Source organism: Symphalangus syndactylus, chromosome 1 (genome assembly GCF_028878055.3).
Source record: "Symphalangus syndactylus isolate Jambi chromosome 1, NHGRI_mSymSyn1-v2.1_pri, whole genome shotgun sequence".
NCBI lineage: Eukaryota > Metazoa > Chordata > Mammalia > Primates > Hylobatidae > Symphalangus > Symphalangus syndactylus.
The window spans coordinates 157,745,547-157,767,768 of record NC_072423.2 but is presented as its reverse complement, the minus strand read 5'-3'; the positions used below and the strand labels follow the sequence as shown (position 1 = coordinate 157,767,768).

General features: G+C 46.7%; 1 long non-coding RNA gene across 1 annotated transcript in view; it reads left to right on the top strand.

Moving 5' to 3' along the window:
* The first annotated feature begins 4,106 nt into the window (after nt 1-4,106).
* LOC129487884 (uncharacterized) overlaps nt 4,107-22,222 on the top strand; it is a 164,574-nt gene continuing 146,458 nt past the window's right edge. The window contains exon 1 of the long non-coding RNA XR_008659510.2: nt 4,107-4,745. This is a non-coding gene — a long non-coding RNA (uncharacterized lncRNA). The remainder of the gene's footprint in view (nt 4,746-22,222) is intronic.

Below are 22,222 nucleotides of genomic sequence, written 5' to 3'. Positions count from 1 at the left end.
CATCAGGTGTCAGGGGGAGTGGCTGGTGCTGGGGCTCAGGGAAGGATCAATGAATACAAATGAGGACATAGGTGCCTTGATTCGGGCTGTGACTGGAGCTATGGGGAACCGTCTGTCGTGTGTTTTCTCAACCTTGAGTGCAGTGGGGCTGCATTAACGATGGAAAGAAAGGCGCTGCCACAGGGTGAGGCAGGTCCATCCCTACCCGAGTGGCTGTGTCTGACCGCTACCTGTGGAACCTGCAGAAGGTTGGCACCCTGCTCTGGCCTCGTGAATCGGGAGCTGCCGTCGGCTGAATCAGGTGCTTTAGGAAAAAGGCCTGGTCTGCGAGGCGTGTGAAAACCGTGATGAATTACACCCGCAGCGAGCCAGTGTTTACTTGGTAAGGCAACTCATGCTTCTGTTTCCAAGTGCAAGCATTTGTAATGGAATGTGTCGTCTTCGAGATCGCATGGCGGAGAGAACGCTGCCCTGATTTTCTTCGCCCTTGTGATCATCAGGCTCTGAAGTTGAGGATGAGTCGGAAGAGCAGTTCTGGGGTCTCTGCAGCTTTTCCAGGAGGGCTGTCTGCCCGCGTGAAGACACTTTGTGTCAGCTGTTGTTTTAGGACCGTGGGCCCTGGGGCCCATGACAGCAGGAAGGCGGGTCCCAGTCTCCTTCTGATGGCTCCATCTGCACTCGCTAATTTTTTTTTTTAAATTTTTTATTTATTTATTTATTTATTTATTTTTTTGAGACGGAGTCTCGCTCTGTCGCCCAGGCTGGAGTGCAGTGGTGCAATCTCGGCTCACTGCAAGCTCCGCCTCCCGCGTTCACGCCATTCTCCTGCCTCAGCCTCTCCGAGTAGCTGGGACTACAGGTGCCCGCCACCACGCCCGGCTAATTTTTTTGTATTTTTAGTAGAGACGGGGTTTCACCGTGGTCTCGATCTCCCGACCTCGTGATCCGCCCGCCTCGGACTCCCAAAGTGCTGGGATTACAAGCGTGAGCCACCGCGCCCGGCCTCGCTAATTATTTTTGACACGAGGACATTTATCGGTGAGGGTGAGCTGTTTGGAGTGCCTGGAGTGCTCCCAAAAAGGAGTATTAGAACAGCTCAATCCAACTAAAAAAAAAAAAAGCAAACAAACAAACAAAAAACACCAAAACTGCTAAATGGGCTTTAGGACTAACAGCCAGATCCCAGGTACTAGAGTGAATGTAAAGGGTAATAATTTATCCTAACAATTAAGGGAATATATTTTGCCACCTTCTCCCTGAGTGGACGCAGTGAGTGGATTTGGTTGTGAAGAAGGCAGACATTGCCTTTCTTATTGAAAAGATGGGTTCATGCAGCAGAGAAAGTAAGTTGGCAGGGATGGGTTTCTTCTGCTCAGGTAGCAGCGAGAGCAGCAAAGCGATCTGTTTAAACACCGACCTTCTGTGTTTTCCTTGAAACAGAAACAGAATTTTAACACTGGCCTAAATGATGGTGAGAAATGAACTCCTGGTTGCCGACCAAACTTCCCCTTCTCATCCCGACGATGCGGGACGTAGGGTAGACGGTGCCAACGCTGACATAAGTTCCACAGTTTGTTTCCACGAGGATGCACTGCCAACCCAGGAAGCCTTTATGGAGTGCCTGGGAGGTGCCCGGCCCTGGGCTTCATGCAGGGGTGGGCGGTGGTGACAGACAGGAAGGTCACTGTAAGGGGCACACAGGGCTTTATACTATGTGGAAAGACACACGCCCATGAGTCTCCCAGAAATAGCACATCAGGTACTGCAATGCATGACAGCTTGGCTCTGCAGAGCTGCGGTGAGCCAGAGAAGCCTGGGCAGAGGTGGTGTCGGGGAGACCCTCAGGGAAATGCAGATGCAAGCCTGGCCCTCAAGTGTGGGTAGCTGCGGAGAGGCAGAGAAGGAGAGGACCCACTGTGAGCATTCCAAGGCCAGCACAGTCACGTCCAAAGCAGGAGGCAGAGGTGAAGTCACTCGTGTCTCTGAGGGAGAGAGACAGAATTTTCTTCACACGTCAAAGTTAGGTTCTAGTATCAGAGCCCTGCTTATCCCCCTCTTACTCTCATACGGCCACATCTCCGGGGCTTCCGCCTCTTCTGTGGTCCCCGTGTTCATCTGAGATGCTGCCCTCGTGGCAGAAGATCACTTGCTGGGTGCTCCCAGCCTGGGCTCTTTAAGATTCGAGGACACTCTTGGGACCCATGGGAGATGAGGCAGAGGCACACAGGGAGGCCCCCATGTATTTTGTCTAAATATTTTAGAGGTTATCGCTAAGTCAGTAACTGCTGCATGTGTTCCAGCCCCTCAGCTTAACAAACATACATGCAGGAATACAGAGCACGGGCGTTGGTAGGCAGCAGCTCACATCTGGGTCCTGTTTGTGCAGAGCCCATGCTCAGCCACGTATGTGCTGGCTGCTTTCATGCCACAAGTCCAAGTTAGGAGCTGAGACAGAGGCTATGTGGCCCACAAACTGAACCTATCTACTATCGGGTGCTTTATGCAGAGTCTGCCAACCCCTGAACTAGATTGGTCTGTATTTAGAATTCTTATTTTCTTAGAGTTCCATGCCAGGGAGTGGGGGAATGGGGAGGGCAGGCCCCCAGCAGGGACCTTCCCCCTTCCCATCCTGCCCATTACCAGGTCCCCAATCAGGGGTCCCCCATGTATGTGTGTGGTCACCCAATCCAAGACCATGCGCCCAAGCTCCATCACATCCTTCTATAGACTGCTGAGCCCGGCCAGCTCTTAGGCCTAAGGCCTGCTGTGATGAAGCCAGGTTCATGGGAGAGGCCCAGGTGAGCCTGGGTCAGACGTGGGCCACCTGGGTGATAAGGGCTAGGGGCTGGTGTGTGTGTGAATAGCACACACAGTCACACAGTGTACATGGAAGGGGCTCAGCTTCCAGGTGGGGGCTTGCCTTTGCCCTGTAGGAGCAGTAGGAGGACCAGCACAGGAGCTTCCAAGCAAGAGCCCAGAGCAAGAGCCCCTCTCCCCTCGTGTCCAAGGATGGTTCTGCTGAGCCAAGGGAGGAACACAAGAAGGGAAGCTTGAGATGCTACAAACAACGAAATGGCACCCTCTGTGCAAATCCTGGTGAGTGCACTTGTGGGTGTTGCAGCCACAGGCTCTGGAAGACACCCCTGCCTGGGCGAGCCATCCAGTCCTTCTCTTGCTGTTGGGGCCTGGATGCTCCAGCAGGGACATTGGACTGGGATGACTCTTCTTTGCCCTGACTTGATGTGAGCCCAGTGGCTGCTTTGGACGTGTCACCCTCAGGGGGTTTTGGTTGGCCTAAGAATATTTATAGGGTGTCCTGCATTGTGTGTTTTCTATTTGTAATTCTCAAGCATGGCTGACATTTCACTTAGTATCCAAAGGAGTAAGAAATCCTCACGTTGGATTCCATGAACGTAGGAACACCAGTGTTTTCTGAACAGCCTTTTCCTCTGTGTTCCCAGCACACAAACTGTTAGATTTATGTTAGAATCCACCCAGCAAATGCTACCCAGAGCCTAATTTTGCCTTCCCTCTGAACTGAATTTTTAATTTTTAAGTCAAATACTCGCTGATGTTTGTGCTTCCCCACTTTATGCTTATTCTTCACCTCAGCCCCTGCACCTGGGGAGCAAACCCCTGTCCTGGAGGAAACCTGATTCGCCAACTCCATTGTTAGAAAGCTCTCTCAGGCTGACGTCACCCCGTCCTGGACCTGGAAGAAGCGTGATTCGCCGCCTCCATTGTTAGAAAGCTCCCTCAGGCTGACGTAACCCCATTCTGGACCTGGAGGAAGCGTGATTCGCCACCTCCATTGTTGGAAAGCCCTCTCAGGCTGGCGTCACCCCGTCCTGGACCTGGAGGAAGCCTGATTCGCCGCCTCCGTTGTTAGAAAGCTCTCTCAGGCTGGCGTCACCCTGTTCCGGACCTGGAGGAAGCGTTATTCGCCGCCTCCATTGTTGGAAAGCTCTCTCAGTCTGACGTAACCCCATCCTGGACCTGGAGGAAGCGTGATTCGCCGCCTCCACTGTTAGAAAGCTCTCTCAGGCTGAGTAACCCCGTCCTGGACCCGGAGGAAGCGTGATTCGCCGCCTCCATTGTTAGAAAACTCTCTCAGGCTGACGTAACCCCGTCCTGGACCCGGAGGAAGCGTGATTCGCCGCCTCCATTGTTAGAAAGTTCTCTCAGGCTGACGTAACCCTATCCTGGACCTGGAGGAAGCGTGATTCACCGCCTCCATTGTTTGAAAGCTCTCTCAGGCTGGCGTCACCTGTCCAGGACCTGAAGGAAGCGTGATTCCCCACCTCCATTGTTAGAAATCTCTCGCAGGCTGGCGTCACCTGTCCTGGAGAAAGCGTGATTCGCCGCCTCCATTGTTAGAAATCTCTCTCAGGCTGACTTACCCCTGTCCTGGTCCTGGAGGAAGCCTGATTCGCAGCCTGGATTGTTGGAAAGCTCTCGCAGGCTGACGTAACCGTGTCCTGGACCTGGAGGAAGCGTGATTCGCTGCCTCCATTGTTAGAAAGCTCTCTCAGTCTGACGTAACCCTGTTCTGGACCTGAAGGAAGCCTGATTCGCCGCCTGGATTGTTGGAAAGCTGTCTCAGGCTGGCGTCACCCTGTCCCGGAGGAAGCGTGATTCGCCGCCTCCACTGTTAGAAAGCTCTCTCAGGCTGACATCACCCTGCCCTGGACCTGGAGGAAGCCTGATTCGCCGCCTCGATTGTTAGAATTCTGCCTCAGGCTGAGGTAAGATTGGCTTCCCTGCCGCTTCTCCCTGGAGACCCTAGTTCTGCTCTTTGAAGCCAAGCAAGATTACTCTTTAGAGGGCAGCTTTGCCTGTATTTGTAGATACCTTTTAAACATCTTTGCTCCCAAATCAACAAGGTTTTCCCCAGGTACCACCTGGACTATTCTTCTGTCAGCATTTCTCACGTGATGCTGAGTCAGGAGCCTTTACTGTCCTCACCCTCGTGTGGGTGGGAGCCTGGTTTCTCATCACTCTGGTTAAATTGTGCCTAATGTGGGGTGCTGCTTTTTAAGGACAATCAGCTCTAAGCTGAGGCTCTGATTCTTGCACGTGCTTCCAAGCACGTCTCTTCTTCCCATCTCCATTGCCACCCCAAAGTCACTCCCCTCAGACAGGGACGGCAGCATCTCAGTCATCACTCTGCACCACATTTGACCAGCTGGAGAGTCCTGTGTCTTCACACAACTGCGAGAATGATCATTTGAAACTATGCATTCCATAATAGCTTTATGTTAAATTCATTTCTCAACTTTCATTGGCCCCTGGGAAGATGTCCAGATCCCTTAACATAGCTTACAAAACCCTCTCAAACTCACGGCCCACCTTTCTCTCCAACTTCATTCCCCCAGCCCCCACGTCATCTGAGGTTCAAGTTCCGTAGACCCTCTTGATAGCTGAGCACAGGAAGCTCAGGGCCCTGCGTTTCGGGCATTTGAAGGGCTCCGCTGGTCGTGGCTTTCCCCCCCATCTCCTCCATTTCCACGCGACTTGCTCCTGCAGACCTCAGCTTCAATGCCGCTCCGAGAGGCCTTTCCTAATCTCTGAGCCAGGAGAGGCTTCCCACGACAAGCTCCTCTACGGGATTCTGGTTAATTACCAGTCAAACGTCCACCTTTCCAGCCCGCCTGTAAGCTAGGCCATAACAGGGGCCGTAGCCCTCCTTTCAGCCGCATTCTTGTCACCTGCGTGGTTTCCAGCGCACAGTCGCCTCCTACGCATTTGCCTTGTGAGGGGTGAATCGGTACGTAGAGCCATTCTGAGCTATTCCTCTATTAAGTGATAGGGATACCGTGGTGACTAAGAAGCATGCTGTGATCCCTGGGGTTTATGTAAATATTTTGTACTCCTGAGCGTTCAAGTAGGTGTAATATCAACTTTATTAAGCCCAGGTGGTGGTGGTGTTTAATTGCGATTTCATATTTTATTATTTTAATTTACGAATTGCTCAGTTGATCTTATTTGAAAAGAGTACCCACATTATGCCTGCTGGAGCCGTATCTTTGTAAAAATTCTGAAAGCACGGGGAAATGTTGGAGTAAAATTATCACTCTTTCTAACAATGTCTGTTTTGACTGGAAGCTCTGATGCATAATTTTGTGTCAACCAGAATAAAAGTAATCTTTTTTTTCCTGGTGATGCTTTATAGTTAGATTGTAGGGAATCTTCATAAAATTTGCCAGCCATGCACCTTTGATTCAATATTCATGTATTCTCCCACATACGGAATTTCACGGCCATGTTTAAGGGGAATGAAAGGAGGCCTCATAAAGAGTGGCAGCTTATGCAGCTTACTTTTAAAAAGAGACTCTGAGAAACCTTTAGCTTTTTCAAACTTCCAAATTTTAACCGCAAATCCACTAGAGCCCAAATACCCACATTTGTCTCTGAATAGTCATTTGCTTTTGGTTAAGGATGATTACACTAGCACAATTTTTTTTTTTTGAGATGGAGTCTTGCTCTGTTGCCCAGGGTGCAGTGTGGTGGATTGATCTCGGCTCACCACAACCTCCGCCTCCTGGGTTCAGCAATTCTCATGACTCAGCCTCCTGAGTAGCTGAGACTACAGGCGAGCACCATCACACCCAGCTAATTTTTGTATTTTTGTTACAGACGAGGTTTCACCATATTGGCCAGGATGGTCTTGATCCCTTGACCTCATGATCTGCCCACCTTGACCCCGTCACACATATTTCCCTACGCAAGCTCCCTATTGATTGGAATGATTAATGTTTCCAGTGGATCGATTTTCAATGGTGGAAGAAATTTGTCACTTGCATAGGTTTGTCATTTGCCTAGGAGAAAGGTTGCTTGATCTTAGAAGCGTCATTGCTTCTTTTTGAGAGGAAATTAAATTTCAGAAAAGGCTGATACTAGATGAAGTGAGAACTGAATGAAATTATCAGTCACTCCTAATACATTTTGGGTGGACAGAGCTATGTGGAGGAGCTTCTAGGCTGCACATGAGATGGACATATTCCAAAGGCCCATGTGAATATACACATCTGTATTCTGGGAGGAGAAACATATGCATGCCTTAGTAAAAACCAGCCAGTAGCACAGAAGAGCCAGCTTTTAATGAGCAGACAGAGAGCAGGGTGGGAAACAGGAGACAGGCCGACTCTGGTTGGGTGGTTAGGAGTTGGTAAGTCCACAGGGAGGATACATGCGGAACACCATTGAGTGGTATTAGCTTGGTGGCCTTGGGCAGCCAGAGTTGGCGTGGATGGGAAGATGACGTCAACAGAAAGAATGAATAATCCTGCTGGGAGATACTTTCTCCTCCCACGACTTTGCTCAGAACTTGACACGAGGATTCGTGTTTGATATGAAACACCACTCAAGAGTTTTACTCACAATTTATGCCACATATGCAAAAACAAGCAGAAGAAGAAACGAAAATATGTAACATACGATCTTCAAGAATAATTCAGATATTTAAATAAATGGGAGAGATAATTTTTGCAAGCTTCTTAATTACAAATAATAGGACAGTTTTTAAAGAAGTTTGTTTCCTGTTTTCCCTAAGCATAGTGTATGCAAGCATAAAATTTCCGTGTGCCTGTCTTGCTATCTGTCGGTGACAAAGATATCAAGTTCCTCTCTATTAACAGGTGGATATTAATATGTTTTTATTTATGAGTGAATTCATTTAATTCCTGGATATGACAGTTCTCATATATTTATATAAGCTGATTTCTGTGTTATCATAAATTCTAAGTCAAAATTTCTATACCCAAAAGAGCATTTAAAAGGTATCACAACAAATCATTCAGCTACAGCCAGGGCTTTATCCAAGCTCCTGGAGACCTAAACACATTGATCCTACAGAGATGCTGATTTCTCTGATGCTTCAGGAAGAACCAATGGGAAAAAACTGACTTTAAAAGTCCGTTAAGTAAGTTTAAGAGTATTATCTGGTGTGTCTGAAGTTGGAGTGATTTAGGTTTTATTTTTTCAGACACCAAATAACTCTCCTACTTAGTGTTAATTTATGTTTAAAAAAATAACAATTTTCATCTCTAATTAATGCTTCACTTAACCCAAGCTGGAGGTAAGGGAAGATCATCAAATAATATGTGATTTAGCTCTTGTGACACAAACATATGTGAAGGTCTGGGTCATTTTGATTCCGTTAAAATGAGCTAAGCTTTTCATTTCTTTTTCCTATCAAGAAAGGCTCTCGACCGACTGTGTGGTCAGGGTAGGAGAGGCTGAGGAAGGATGGGGGCCATAACCTGGGGTTCAGTGGGAAGTCCGGGACGGCCTGGGTCTCAGGGACAGCTGCAGCCAGGTCAGGAACACGTGCTGCTCTCCTGCTTGGCCATTTTGTCATTGGCGTTCTGTGTTTTTTGTTGTCTGTGTGTTTTCTTGTTTGCGTTGGGCTCTATGAATATTTTTATTTTGACTTAAGTGAAATCTTGGATTCACCAAAATGTCTGACAAATCGTTCCCCTATCCTCCACCCCCCACCCCCCACCATCCCACCTGATTTGGTCAATCATCAAACATTAATTGAACATTTACTCTCTTCCTCGCCCTCTAGTATGTACAGTCATGCCTCACTTAATGACAGAGCAATGTGTTATTAGGCATCTTACAATGTGTGAAATTTCTTAAGTAAAATTGGAATATTGTTATGTTTGGATTAAGTATGACTGTGCTCAAGACAAACTCATCTGCTTTTCTATCTCCTTGTAGATTTTAATCGACATCTTTTGGCATGCATCGGCATATATGTACCATGCATGAATGTGTGTGTCTATGGGTCACTGTAGTATATGGGGCTACTGTAGAATATGTGGTTTGTTGTTGACTCAAGCGTTGTTATGGGGTACATGACTGTATTTGTGGGATGTATTGTAAAGGTAGATCAAAAAATCTACTTTGACTTTAAGACATTTAAAATATACCTTTCCTGAATTTGTCCACAATGCAAATTTAATTTCTGAAACCTAAAGATAGATAAAACTCATTTTAATTGAGATGAAAACATAATCTGAAACCTCCCTAAATTTCTTCAGGGGTAGTTTAGGCTGTGACTGATGACTGTCATAACTGTACCACTTTCTTGATGTGAGAATGAGTCAACCCTGAAGCCATAGGTCTTAGTCCATCCAGAATTTTGTAACAAAAATTCCACCACTGGGGCCTGTGAAACAGTAGATGTGCCTTTCCCAGAGTTCTGAGGCTGGAAGCTGGAGATCCGGGTGCTGTAGGCTCTGTGTCTGCTAAGGGTTTCCTGACTCATAGATGGAGCCTCTTTGCTGCACCCTCACGTGGCGGAAGGGGTGAACAAGCCCCCTTAGGCCTCATTTATTGGGGCACTAAACCCATTTGAGAGGGCTCTGCCCCCATGGCCTAATCACTTCACAAAGGCCCCACCCCTTAACACCCCCTCATACCATCACTTTTTGGGTAGGAATTTCTACATAGGAATTTTAGAAGGACACAGACATCAGACTTCACTCTATTAAATCCAATATTTTATTCCATTAAATCTAAAAGCCGTTGATGGTGAGATACACCACAGCTGTATGCATGACTGAAAAACTGCTGCTGATACAGTTATGACCATGCTTAATTTGTACATTTTAAAAAACTCTTTAAGACATACACAAATGTAGATTCTAATCTAACTGTGTTGGCATGTATCTGCATATATATGTTACATATGATTGTATGTATGTGTGTGTGTAAATATATATCTTATAATACATTGATAAAGGAATTCCTAAAAGTTCACAGAATCCGCCTTTTCTTACACATTTTTAGATCTCGGACCCACGAATATTCATAATTTTCCACCTATCATTATTTCCTGCCATCAAGAGTATTGAAAATGCAGGGTTTGTACAAGCCTGCACTCCGGTAGTCAGTTCCACCCCTGACACTGGCTCTGCACGCTTAGTGCTGATGTTCTCTGGAATTCTTGATTTTACCAGAAGGTGTCAAGGAAAGATCCTCAGACAGCATTCCTTCTTTCTCCCAGGGCCCTTGCGTGTTGTGGGGCCTGAAGCGCCCGGGCTGTGGCTGTCCTGTTGCGTCCTGGGATGACAGGAAAGTCCTGGCTCTTTCTGTCCAGCTTGCTTCCAGTCGTCCAGGTCCAAGCCATCAGAGCATATGAGATTTTATTTCAGATGATGCTTTGCCAGTCTCACGTGTCTGTCCTTCTTCCCTGAGGGTGTCTCTGGGCTCCAGGGAGCTTCTTTGCCCGTAGGATTCTTGGAGGGGATCTGCTCTGTTTGTGGATTCCCACCGCCTCACGGCTGAAGTCTCACAGATAGTACCACCATCTTCCTGGAGTGACTGGGAGAGACACCTGGGATCTTGCTGGGTCAGTAGTGACTGTGCAAGGCCATCCGTGATAAAATGCGTTCCAACCTCAGAGACATGAAAATAAAAGTGGAAAAAAAAAAAAGGCATCTTAGAATCTGTGAAATGTTGGAAGTAAAATTGGAACACAGTGGTTATGTTTGGATTAAGTACGGATGTGCTCAAGACAAGCTCACCTGCCTTCTGCCTCCCGCTTCTGCCTCCTTCGTGTGGTCTCCAGCCTGGAGCTGGACGTTGGAGTGAACATGAGCGTAAACACAGAAAGCGTCGGCATGTTTTCAACAAGTAAATTCATTTCTTTGCTCTGTGTGTTTGTGTGCCTGTCTAGGACAGTGTTGTAACTTCAGGAAGGATTAGAATCAGTGAACTCCTTCAGGGATAGGACCAGGAATTCTATCTGTACTCTTTTTACCTTCTTGCCATCTTTCCTCAATTATTAATACATTACTCGCACAAGGAGGCAAAGCTCAGAGGTGTTAGTGCTCTTTTTTTTAAAAAAAGCAACAAGTATTATAGATCTTTATTTTAGTAAAAGAAAATTGAATCTTTTGGCAAGAGTTCCTATAGATTCTCATTTAGTCCAAATTGTCAGCCCAGAAGCCCCAGTGATCACAACCTGAATTTCGGGATTTATACCACACGATACAAGAACCTGCAAATAAAAGAAAAATTCAATGACTTTAGGATTCTTGCTTCTCTTTTGCACCTGAGACTTCAAGAATACAATTCAAAAATTTTTCAGCTTAAACATTACATTGGTTTAAAGTTTCAGATATTTCAAAGCCCTTTATCTGGAATTGCCTTATTTGGTCCAAAACCCAAATCAAAACACCCTACAAGGGAAGAGCAGAGAGGGCTTGTGACACCCATTTTTCAGATGAGGAGACTGAGGAAGAGAAGAGCTGAAAAGGCACTACTGGTGCTCTGTCCTGAGTCCTAGAACTGTTCAAGAATACGGGCCTGATGTAGCAAGCACCTTTCCCACGACCTGGCACTACCTACCTTTCATTGCTATGTGGGCCAGAGTCAGAGGAAGTGTGGGGCCCAGAGAGCCTGTGGGTGAGTGTGCCTGGACCCTCTGTCAGTCAAGATGTCCTTGGGTTTTCTCCTTGCTGCCCTGTCCTTGTAGAGCCACACCCGTCTCCAAACCAGCTGCATCGACACCTTTGTTATTATGAGGATTTGATGGTAAGTTTTATATCAGGCTGTAGAGAGCTTACTTTAATACAATGGAGAAATCTCCAAAAGTAAAGCCCTTAATTTTTTTTTTTTGTTTTTTCTTTGGCTTTGGACTTACAAAACCTCTCTCATCTTGATTGTCCTTTCTTGGCGTAATAAATCAGATGTCCTTTTGTCCAAAAGGTGCAGTCATGGAATTGGCTACCCTAGATCTTAGCATGCTGTCATGGAATCAGCTGCCATAGATCTTAACATTCTCTCCTGAAATTGGCTACCCTAGATCTTAGCATCCTTTAAGTCTCAATTTGATTTTCTTCCTCAGCTCCTCCAGGCAGGTGTGCGGGCTCAGCCACTGCACTTTCAGTCTCCTACATGCATGTTCAAGGTGAAGTATTTGGTGGGGTTTTAGGAATTCAACTCTGACTGCAGAGAGAAGTGTGGCCCATTTTGCTACAGGGCGCTAATAGACCTTTGTGATCTATCTATGGTTTAGACACCTAGGATGTGCAGCTTTAACTGTGATTAATGGCCTCTGAGAGTATGGAGTGGAGGACAGAAGAAAATGCAAAGCAACTGGACGTTCCAGATGAGAAGCTGTTCCAGAATGAGGAGCCATTCCAGAATGAGCTGTTCCAGAGTGTGTAGCCATTTCAGAATGAGGAGCTGTTCCAGGATGAGGAGCTGTTTCAGAATGAGGAACCATTCCAAAATGGGGAGCCCTTCCAGAATGGGGAGCCATTCCAGAATGAGAAGCTGTTACAGAATGAGGAGCTGTTCCAGAATGGGGAGCCATTCCAGAATGAGAAGCTATTCCAGAATGAGAAGCCATTCCAGAATGGGGAACTGTTCCAGAATGAGGAGCTGCTCCAGAATGGGGAGCCGTTCCAGAGTGGGAAGCCAGTCCACAATGGTGAGCCATTCCAGAATGGGGAATAGTTTCAGAACGAGAAGCCATTCCAGGATGAGCTGTTCCAGAATGGAGAGCTGTTCCAGAATGGAGAGCTGTTCCAGAGTGATGAGCTGCACCTTGTACCTGCCTCACACCTGATCACATAGGCTTGATGCCAGAAACCTAGAGTGCTCTATTTAGAAACATTAGGCTGGCAGCAGGAACCCCTGACGAAACTCAGGACGCTAGGTGCTTGAGTGTGCAGCTAACCTGCAGGAGAAACATCTCCCTTCTGCTGACCTGGGGCTTGACTCTTCTCCCACAGGAGGGGAAAAGAGGTCTCCACCCACAGTCCACTGTTATTCTAGGAGAAATCCTCTGGCCTCCTGCCCAGGAAGTGACTGAGAGAGAGAGAAGCTGAAGCTGCTTTAACCTTCAAGATGAGCCTGTTTCTTCCACGAGGTTTTCTCTTGCCTGTACACGTACGTATCTTTACGTCTATGAGACACATCCACACTCTGCTCACACAGGGTTGCCAGGGCCAGTGCCTTCTCTCCCATCCTGTGTTTGCATTTGCCACATGGTGGGCCTGTCCTGCTGACCAGCAAGTCTGTGTACTGAATTTGGTGACTTTGATCTTATGATTCATGTTTCCTGGCGAGGTACTCTGTGTCTTTGCTATTAATAATGTGTTATTCAACGGCTGGTTGGAAGATTGCATATTTAAATTGAAAACATTTCATCTAAAAAGGGGTGTATAGAGAGAAGGAAAATTTCAGCCAGAGAGAATTCTTTTTTCTTCTTCAGACAGGGTCTTGCTCTGGAGTGCAGTGGTGCTATCATAGCTAACTGCAGCCTTGACCTCTCAGGCTCAAGCAATCCTCCCGCCTCAGCCTCCCGAGTAGCTGAGACTACAGGTGTGCACCATCATGCCCATAAATTTTTTGTAAGGACAGGGTCTTGCTTAGTTGCCCAGGCTGATCTCAAACTCCTGTGCTCAAGCACTCCTCCCTCCTCAGCCTCCCAAAGTGCTGGAATTACAGGCGAGAGCCACCGTACCTGGCCCTCAGAAAGAAATTGTTTAAAAACCTCCTTAGGGCAAGTCCAGAACACAAAGGAATTCAAAGAGCACCAACATGGGATTAGCGAGGGCCGGGAGCTAGGCCTGTGCACTGGTATCACTGCATGTTGTGCTGTGTGAGATGACAAATCTGTCTTCCGTTACTCTGTTGAGCAGTTAACCCTGAGAAGAATTATTTCATTTTAAATAAAAAACATACCCTATACTGGCTGCTGTATTATAGGGCATAGCTTGCCTGGAAAATGGAAGTCAGGCAACATGGCTATTCTGTGGAAACGTCTGAGCACAAAGAAGAGGCAGAAGGGAATGTGGAGGCCTGGGATGTCTTGGAAATGAGCAGGAGGATGATTGCAATGGCCCTTCAATTAGGTTCAGGCTTCTGCGGGAAGGCGGCATCCAGGAGCCCAGAACAGGGAGACACACCTGTGTCGAAGTCCAGGTGTGCTGTGACGGACAGGCCTCCCCGTGGCCTGCCATATCCTGACAGCCCAGATGGGGCGAAGGCAGACCTCCACAGGAGTAGACGCCCAGAGGCTGCAGTGAACCTTGCAGGGAACATGGCCTCTGTCCCCGGCTGCAGGGAGGAGCCCAGGCTCTGGAATGCAAGACGGTGCCAAAGGCAGCACCCTGCAGCACAGGGCTCCTCTCCCAGGGACGCTCGTTTGCAAGATGCACGAGTAGTTCACAGGGCTGCTCTGACTGTGCCCACAAGGCTCTGCCCAGGCTTGGGAGGTCTTCCATGAAGGCAAGGACCAGGGCTTCCTTCTGTGTTCACATAACCTTTCCAGTCCTCAGAAAACTCAGCTGGGAGAGCATTAGCCCTGGGGTTCTCTCTGGTCCTAGAAGCTCTTCTACAGGACTCCTCGAAATGCCCACAAACCCTATAGACCCTGCAGCCTCTGCCCGGCGTATCCATTGGATTCAATTAGGCACAACTCAGCTCGGCTCCAGTCAGCACCATTTCTTGGGATGTGCAGCGTTTCTGAGCCTCTTGTGAAGACAGAGATAAATTAGACACAGACAGCATTTGAGACGCTTGCCATGTTGAAGAGGAGACGAGCACAGAAACAGCTAGCAATGGTGCCAGACAGAAAGTCAGGTGCCTGATGGGGATGAGAAACTGGGGGGATTTGCAGCGGAGACATGATTAATTCTGAGCATAGTAACAGAGAAGGCTTCATGGATGACAGAACTTCAGAGGGAGGATTAAAGGACAAGTAAAGCAGGATTTTTTATTTTAGCAAGAGAAACAGATGTGAATTGGAGGCAGTGGCTGAGTCGTTCCCATTGACGTCTGGAAGTCCGAGAAGCTCCACTGGGGCTGCTAGCTGACAGCCGACCCACCTGTTATCAGGGGCATTTGGACGGCTCATGTGCCACGCCAGGGATGTAGCGTGCGGCACCTGCCCCCTCTGTGTTTTCCTCTCACGTGGGCCAGGGGCTCTGTCCCGTTCAATAACCAGAAGATTAAATGCAGACTTTACAAAGTTCCTCATTTGGATCACTCTATGCCCACATCCTAGAAATATCTATGGAAATTAATTTTCCCACTGAAGGAAATGGCATGATTAAAACCTTTTTAGATTATATGAATAAAATGATAGGGTGAGCAATCATCTTAAAAAGAAGGACACTTTGGGGAAACCTCCCCATTCTATTTTCCTCTGTAAAACAAGCTGAACTCCTGTGGTTTTCAGTCATTATAACATTCCTGTCCCACTTGAAATGCAGAAAACCGGATTAAAAAAATCCTAAGCGGACCAAGCAGAACAAACACTGCAACCCATTTCTAAAAGCGGCCTTCATTTAGACACCAAAAGACAGGATATACTATTTCTTTATTTTTATTTATTTAATTTTTTGAGAGGGAGTCTTGCTCTATCACCCAGGCTGGAGAGCAAGGGCATGATCTCGGTTCACTGCAGCCTCTGCCTCCCAGGTTCCGGTAATTTTCCCGCCTCAGCCTCCCGGCTAGCTGGGATTATAGGCACACTTCACATGTCCTGCTGACTTTTATATTTTTAGTAGAGACAGGGTTTCACTATGTTGGCCAGGCTGGTCTCGAACTCCTGACCTCAGGTAATCTGCCCACCTCTGCTTCCCAAAGTGCTAGGATTACAGGTGTGAGCCATGGCGCCCAGCTGGGAGATACTATTTCTAAAGCTTACACTTTTCTGATTCCTCTCTCTATGTGTAGATCTAGATGTAGAAATAGATTGGTAGAGAGACAGAGAGGTGAACATACATAGATGATAGATGAATATATAATAGCTATATTGATTAGATAGGAAGATAGATGGATAGAGGATAGATAAGAACAGATGATAGGCTGGGCGTGGTGGCTCACACCTGTAATGCCAACACTTTGGGAGGCCGAGGCAGGCAGATCACAAGGTCAGGAGTTTGAGACCAGCCTGACCAACATGATGAAACCCCGTCTCTACTAAAAACACAAAAATTAGCTGGGCATGGTGGCATGCCTGTAATCCCAGCTACTCAGGAGGCTGAGTCAGGAGAATCACTTGAACCCGGGAGGCGGATGTTGCAGTGAGCCGAGATCGCGCCATTGCACTCCAGCCTGGGCAACAGAGTGAGACTCCAACTCAAAAAATATGTATATATTATCCATAGATAGATAACAGACAGAAGATAGATGATAGGTTGATGATAAATGAATGATAGGCAGATAGAGATGACTGATAGATGATAGGTGATATAAAGATCCACTTATAATTAACAGAATACTTTTGCAAATTTATGAATGACTTTTCTTAAAAGTTCATAATGGATCTAAGATATTTTCTCTTTAAAATAATAAGTTTCACAGCACGAAGTTAACATTAAATCTTAAAAATGAATGTCCTTGTAGGGATGCACACGGACACAGAAGTGAAACGCAGACAGGCTCCAGGCAGAGGGGCTTTCGGAAAGCCCTCCCCTCCTCAGCTGCGGGCACCCCCAGTCTCAAGTACAGAGTCCCCAAGAATTTCAAACAGGGAGACCCAGTGAGCTGTCCCTCAGCAGCGCAGGAAACACACATGCGATGTGACGGTGGGGCCTGGACGGGCACTGCTGCTCTGTGGAAGTGGTTGGGGGTGAAGCCAGCCCAGAAGGCAGGTCCTGGCTGTAGAGAACCACCGGCGGCTGGAGCACGCAGCCTTGGGCTTTGCCTGGGGCTGAGGTGGTCACAGCGGTCCGTTGATGACATTGTCCATCTACACATGGGGAACGTTTTTGGTGCTATATTGTGTGGAAATCTACAGGCAAGGATCCTAACTTTGGGTTTAGTAAAGGATTAAACGATGTCACGTGTCCCCTCCCATGTACTGAGTAATATGAAAAATCACTCCTGTAGCAAAGGCGGACGTTCCTACACATGTGAGATGCTTCCAAGGCCTGGCTATTCATTTCTGGCCTCATTGCTTCTTACAGTTACACTTGGCTGTGAAGCGAGGGGAGTGCGAAGGTCTCAGCGTTCCTTGGCCATAGACGGTAGAACCTCGGGGATAGAAACCACTGGCTTCAGCTCCAGGAAGCCTCAGACATGGGGACAGCGCCCTCACTTGGCTCTCTGAGGCTGTGCACTTCCACTGCCGTCTCCCCTTTGATTTTTCAGATTGTGGGTAGCTCAGGACCTAGCAGAAGGGTGAAAAATATGTAGTCTACAACACTGCTTCTTAAATAGTAATGCCCATGAAAATCCTTTGGGGGCCTTGCCAAATGCGTGCTCGGATTCAGCAAGTTTGGGTGAACTGTATTTCCAACTCACCTGCTCCTAGGTGATGCTGCTGCTGGGCTGCATGCTCTGTCTTGGGTAGCAAGAGTGTAGCGATGAGGTGTGGAAGGAGGGAGACAGAGTGAGAAAGAGGAAGCGGGAGAGAGGAAGACAGAGGGAGCGCCATGGAGAATTAGCATGCTGCAGTTTACCTGTATGAATTGATTAACACTTGGGAGGCTTAAAGTTTTTTTCTCTCAGAGAGAAATAATTTTTCAAAATCTGATCATGCATTGTGAGTCAATACAATATATCCTATTTAAAAATGTTTAACATATAATTATTATTGTCCCCAAAGAATGAAACATTCCCTGTTCTGTGCCTCAACATAGAGACAAAAGATTGATTTGAACTCTACTTAATGATTCTACAGCTTAATGGGAATGACTTAATTATGGAATTTAACATCTTTCCTTAGGAAAAGAGGATTCAAAGAAGAAGTGTACCTAGGGGTGGGGATAAGGAGCAAACATGGAGATTGTGATTTTCTAAGACTTTGCTATGGCCACTCTCCTGCACGCTCGCCCTTGATCAGAGCCACACATAGCGTGTAATTTTACACATTCTGAATGCTGCTTCTAAGTATTTTACAAAACTCATGGTGAATATAAATTTCTGAGAATTAGGCTAAATAAAAAAAAGTTCAAGTAGATTAATTCTTATCCCAATGGCTTCCTTTTAAATGTATGGTGAAGTCATGGTATACTCCACCCTGAAGCTTCCGAATGCATTTGTATTGATCAGCTCATTGAAGAGTTTGCAGTGGTCAGAGATAATTGAGAAAGAAAAAACTGTCTCAGTAAGAGGATACTTGGAGTCTTCCAGGTAAGAATACATTTGGAATCTTCTGGGTAAGAGGACATTTGGAGTCTTCCAGGTAAAAGGACATTTGGAGTCTTCCAGGTAGGAGGACATTTGAAGTCTTCTGGGTAAGAGGATATTTGGAATAGCTTCTGTCCCTTTGCCTGTCTCCTGTAGATAATCCTGATATTTAATATTGAGCCCTCAGCAGAGCTCTCTTAATATTTCCATAGTGCTAACCACTTTAAGAATCAGATGCAATATAGCATTCTTAAATTTAAAATACACCTAATTTTGCATATCATTGCTGGCCTTAAATTGTCATCATAGCCATCACAGAAATGTACTTACATGCAATTTTACAAAGTGTCTCACATTTTTCAGAAAATATAGGGGTGGCCACTTCTTGAAACGTGAACTAAAATGAAGAAATCCCAGTGAAACTCACCTTTGATTTTGCATCACAGTGAATTCTGAGGCAGAGTGGTGGCCTCTGAGCTCGCGTGCATGTGTAGCCTTCGGCATTGAGTCCGCCTCAGGGTTTTGTTCTGATGGCAGTAGATGCTGAAGATGTAGCTTTACCACAGTTGGTGGTAGCCATCAGGATCAGAGTGTCTATCACTTGTATTTTCTTAATCAGGATAGGAGGATTCATCAATAAACTCCGGAACTATACAGGACTCCCCCAAGTTAGTTCACACCACACCTTGTCCATTATTCTTCAGCCTCAGAGCTCCTGCTTCCATGCATTGCTCCTTTATCTTGTCTAAGTTAGTAAGAAAAACAACACGTGTTTCTGCTTCAATTTTGAGGTTGTTTGTTCCAAAATAACTTTTGAAAGAATTTTGCGGGCCGGGCGTGGTGGCTCATGCCTGTAATCCCAGCACTTTGGGAGGCCAAGACTGGTGGATCACTTGAAGTTAGGAGTTTGAGACCAGCCTGGCCAACATAGTGAAACCTGTCTCTACTAAAAATACAAAAAATTAGCAGAGTGTTGTGGTGGGTGCCTGTAATCCCAGATACTCGGGAGGCTGAGGCAGGAAATCGCTGGAACCTGGGAGGCGGAGGTTGCAGTGAGCTGAGCTTGCACCACTGCACTCCAGCCTGAGTGACAGAGCAAGACTCTGCCTCAAAAAAAAAAAAGAATTTTGCTTTTTTATATAACGTGTTTGAAGAATTCTAACTGCAGGGGAAAGACAAAACTCCAACCTCAGCCACCACTTCTTCAAAGAGTGATCTTGCCTGGTACAACCTTCTGCATCCATTGAGTTGCATCATATCTTGACTAAAAGAAGAGACACTTTCTAAATAGCATTAAACTAGATGGCACCTGCAGGTGTAGACCTGAGTGAACAATTGGCCTCAGATGTTCTCATCAAGAATAGCTCCCTCTGTTCTTATTGTTCTCAGGTGTCTTCGTCTTAAAAAAATTTTTTTAGGTGACTTTTCTTTTTTTTAAAGAGATAAACTTCCCCCCCCCCTTTCTCCTCTTTGCAAAACTTCTTCAAAACTTGATGCTTTGAGACCGTGACCTATCCCCAGCCAATCATCTCAGAAGTGTCTGGGTTTATTTCATGGTTCTTGGACCCTTCTCTGACTGCGTGGTTCTTGAAGGTGTCTTCTGGGAACTTCAATTTTGATTTAAATCCTAATTTCTTTGCTTTGGGGAGGAGACTTTAAGCCTCAATTTAGCCTTCTGTAGGACTAGGGGAGTCACGTGACCTCACTCACGATCTCTTGTGAGGATTTACCAGGCAAAGAGCCTCCATAATGCAACAGAGAACTTGCTGTAGGACTGGGGGAGAAACGTGACCCCATTCACAAGGTATGACGAGGATTTACCAGGTAAAGTGCCTCCAGAAGGCAGCAGAGGGCTTGCTGTAGGTCTGGGGGAGTAATGTGACCTCATGGGTTATTGGGAGGATTTACTAGGTAAAGCGCCTCCAGAATGCAGCAGCGGGCTTGCTGTAGGTCTGGGGGAGTAATGTGACCTCGTGGGGTGTTGGGAGGATCTATGAGGCAAAGCGCCTCCAGGAGGCAGCAGCGGGCTTGCTGCTGTAGGTCTGGGGGAGTAATGCGATCTAACTCATGGGATATTGGGAGGATTTACCAGCATCTCCTGAATGGAGCTAACTGCTTCCTCTATGAGTGGAGAAGTAATGTGACCTCATTCATAAGTTATTGCAAAAATTTACCAGGCAAAGCGCCTCCAGAAGGCAGCAGAGGGCTTGCTGTAGGACTGAGGGAGTAATGTGACCTTGCTCATGAGGTGTGTTGAGGATTTACCAAGTAAAGCGCCTCCAGCACGCAGCAGAGAGCTTGGTGGAGGCACTCAATGCATGCTGGCTGTTTTTCATTATGAATCAACACCGTCAGATGCAGAATACAATGATTAAAAAACCTGTGGGTCTTCATCCCTGAACAACACAACCGAACCAGAGGGGTTAAAGCATCAGCAGCAGGTGTTCTGGGCCAGGCCTCCCCAGCCTTTGAGTCAGGGATGCTCTCAGCAGGGTCGCTTCACCATGTGGATGGTAACAGCCTAGCAGTTTCCACAAATGGTTAATGGGATTGGGGTGCGTCAGTGGTATCGCCTTGCTGCCCTGAGACAGCGTGTGTTTCACTGAATTTCATGTTGATGGGGAGCGTTGCAACTGCCAGTTTCTTTGTATTAAAGGACATATCCTAAATTCTAAAAGGGGTGTTGCCAATTTGCAGAGATACGGCTTCAATTTTCTTTCTCTGTTCTAAGCTGCAAATGAGCTTGAACTTTTGCAGGGCACATGGCTTCACAATGGCATTCTGAATCTTGTGTGCCTAGTTTTGCTTATTAATTGAGCAGACAACTATAAAGGGATCCATCAAGACCTAGATTTTGAGGTGACACAAATACAAACTTTGGTAAATTTATCACCCTTGTTAATTAAGTCATCATTCTTTTGCAGAGAAAGATCTGTGTGTCCAATGTAAAGTGCAAATGCTATGTAGCTGGGACATTTCCAGTGGTAACAACTCTACTATGTGCAAAGCTATAGTAAAATCTAGGAATATATATGTTTTGTTGTAATTTCTTTTCTTCAGCCTTTTTCAGTGTAAGACAGTTCCTCAATGCAAACAAAGCAGATGCCCATTCCAGCAACGTATGTGTGTGTGAGTGTGGCGTGTGTTTTCACATATCTTTGTGTAACAGTGTGCATATGAGCATGTGTCTGTGTGTGTCCATGGCAATCTCAGATTCCCAGACATCACACTGATAGTTGTATTAAACCAATTTTCTTAAAAACCATGTTTGGGCCGGGCGCCTTGGCTTGCGCCTGTAATCCCAGCACTTTGGGAGGCCGAGGTGGGCAGATCACAAGGTCAGGAGATCGAGACCATCCTGGCTAACACTATGAAACCCCGTCTCTACTAAAAACACAAGAAATTAGCTGGGCATGGTGGCGGTTGCCTCTAGTCCCAGCTGCTTGGGAGGCTGAGGTAGGAGAATGGGATGAACCCGGGAGGCGGAGCTTGCAGTGAGCCAAGATTGCATCACTGCACTCCAGCCTGGGCGACAGAGCGAGACACTGTCTCAAACAAAAACAAAAAGAAACATGTTTGAAGGTAAGGAAATATTTTTTGGAAACTTCACATGCTTTTCTCCCCTTGGTATGAACCATTTGGAGTCCCATCCACACCATTCTGCAAGCTGCTGACACAAGCTGGGAATTGTATTGGGTCTGGGATGTGACAGAGCTGCCGGCTGTCATTTGATGAGTGAGGCTCATCTTCCAGGCAGCTTTCCTAAACTTGGAGATGTTTTATATATTCTGTTATGGGGGGGCAGGGTGCTCTATATTTGGTCCGACCTTTCCCATACACTAGGTATCAAGGGCTGAAGCATTCAGGACACAGCAGCCCCTGGATCCATCGGAAGATCTGAGATTCTCTCTGTAAGCAACCACTCAGTAAGATGGCAGGACCTTTCCTGGCTTCAGTTTCTTCACCCCTAAAACAAACATGGCACTGCACCCGTGATTCTCGGATGACAGTGGGAGGACAGGTGTCTTAGTATTTCCATGGGAAGTGGGGGAGGATCCTTTAAGGATCCCATTGGATGATGGCATCTTGTTGTTGTGTGTTGGTCTTGGTGTCCATG